Genomic DNA, 2,550 nt, shown 5'->3' with positions numbered 1-2,550 from the left:
ACTAAAGTTGATTTTCAAGATGCGACAGTCCCAGGGAAGGGACATCGTGACATGACCCCAGCTGAGTCCCCTTGCTGAGACCTGGCCATGCTTTCCGCACTAGCAGTGCGGATCAGGCTGGCAAAGACTTTTCCTTCAGGTCCGACCCAGTCCCCCTCCTGGCTCTTTGGCGAGCGGCCTGCTTCCCCAGCCCTTGCCTGCCCAGGGATCCGTGCAAGTCAGATGGAGGGCTGGGCGCGCTCTCCCCCCTTTCCCTGGTGGATGACAGGAACGCTCACAGTTGGGTAGCCTTTGTTGTGAACGGGACAAGCAGCAAAATGGAAGACCAGTTCCTTTGTCGTCCATTGGGGCAGGTTTTGTGTTTTAATCTTGTCCTCTGATATCCTCTGTCCCCTCAACTGTGCAGCAGCTTTTAGGCGCCTGTAATGTTCTCACTGTCCCTGAACATTGAGAAAGTGGCTGTAAAGACTGTTCAGATTCTTGCCATCGGAATGGGGGGTGCATTAGTGGTCCTGAACTGCTTCTGTGTGAAAATCCCTGGAGAGCCAACCCTCGCTGGAGGACAAGTGTTCGGAGATTTGTGCCTGGGAGCTGGGGCCGCACTGGTGCTCCTGAGGAAGAATCAGACAGCAGCCCTTCGGTTGAGTCCCCTGGCCTCTCCCCACTGGCCTGCAATGGTCAGAAACGCAAAACAACAAAGAACCGTGCAGGACCATGGGAAAGGCCCCAGTGAGGTGAGGGGAATGGGACAGTCATTTCTCAGAAGTAGCATTAAAATATATAGATATAATACATATTTTTATAAGCAAGAAGCCATTGTCAAAAGTTTTTTACACCTAGAATTCATAATTGGGGGAGAAAGGAAGTCACTAAAAAGAAACAATAAGTAGAAGCCATTTCCTCTTAGAAAGAACTAATAGGGTGTGGGATTTGCTGATGAAGGGGTTGGGCTTTATGTCTTGGAAAGAGTTGGGGAAAGCCGGTTTTCCCCAACACACGTCAGGGTTATAAAGCAGGATGTGGCATTTCCATTTCACGGCAGCAATTCTAAGTGTATTTACAGTCAGGTCCAAGCTGGAAGCGGACAGTCTCGCCTTCCTGGTGATGGGCGGCTCCCCGACAGCCCGTGCAGCACCGAGTGTGGAGGGAAGGAAGAGAGCCCAGCTCTGGCGTCTTGCTGTATTGGTTTATGGCTTGTGGGCAGCTGGCTGAGGCCGGGAGCTCTTAGGAGACCCTCCTTGTACTGCCCTCGCCCTCATCAGGTCACCGGCAGAGGCAGGGTTCAGACTTGGAAGCAGTGTGTTGACCGGATAGGAAGCAGTAGCTGCATCAGAAAAACTCAGTTCTTCCCGCAAACACTGTTAGAACTAACAGGAGGACGTGAACTTGGCCCCCACCATCTAGCCCAAGAATAGCCTTGGTACCCAAGAACTACTCGGAATGGGGAGTGGGGAGCAGGACGGGCTTTTGGGGAGGAGGGAGTGCGGAAGCCATCCTGCAGGCAGCTATGATGCTGATGGCGGCGCAGCCCTGTGTTTCTTGCGCTCCTGGTATAATACTAGCGCCACTGCGGGATGCCTGAACCAGATACACAGAGGACCGGAGATGCCGCGAGAACGCAGTGAGACCCCTGTGCTGTGTAAAGATCTCAGCACTTCGCTGAGTAGGAAGAAACCCAGGCAGAGGTGTAGGGTGGCAGTCCCACACCTGTTGAATGACTCGAGGATTCTGTCTTCAAGGAATAGGTAGGACTCCGCTCTATTCCTCATAGCACCCAGGCTCCAAAGCTCCGGAGGAAAAGGGATGGGGATGGGGGTTAGTTAGCTGGACTATTCGATTTCAATGGTCTCCCCTAAGTCACCTGGGGCTTAGGAGGTTGGGACATTGCTAACTATTGTATGCAGTCAAAGGTTTAGGTGAAGACAGTGGGATGAATAGGGCAGAAATTGTTGATGGAACTTCTCAGTGGGCACTTTTTGTCTAAGAGCTTGAGAAGTGCTCTTTGGCTAATCACCCTCTTCCCCTCTCATTGCGCTGTGGTCAGACTGCAACCACAGAGGAGAGGACACTGGCGGAGAGAGACACCCCTCTCTCTCGGAGGGAGATGCGCTTTCCCCAGGAGATGAGGTCTGCAACGGAACTGGCCAGTGGGCCTTTCCCAGCCTTGTCCTCCCCTCCTGCCTCGGCAGCCCTGGCCTTCTCTTTGTCCTGACCGCTCCAGCGCCCACACGTGGTCGGTCAGATGACTTTCTCTTTAATTCAAGAGGCAATCTGCACCAACGTCAGGCCTGTTTGACTCCAAAGAAAACAGCAGACCCCGCGTCCTCTCTACTGAATTGGGTCAGCAGGGACACAAGAAAGGCCCTTTCTCTGCCAGGGTGCCCCAGCGACACATGCTGGGGTCACCTGGCTGTGACGCCAATCAGTACCTGGAACCAAGAGGGAAGGATGCTTTGGGTTGGGGATCCTAAAGGGGTGGTGGGCCAAGGTGCAGGGGTGAAGTCTGAAGCAGCACAGCCCCCCAACTCCAGTTTGAGGTGACCAGGATGC

This window comes from Echinops telfairi, unplaced genomic scaffold, assembly GCF_000313985.2.
Source record: "Echinops telfairi isolate 266 unplaced genomic scaffold, ASM31398v2 ScPeMD7_7463;HRSCAF=8501, whole genome shotgun sequence".
NCBI classification, from domain to species: Eukaryota; Metazoa; Chordata; class Mammalia; order Afrosoricida; family Tenrecidae; genus Echinops; species Echinops telfairi.
The sequence above is the reverse complement of the archived record's forward strand: the minus strand, read 5'-3'. Positions refer to the sequence as shown.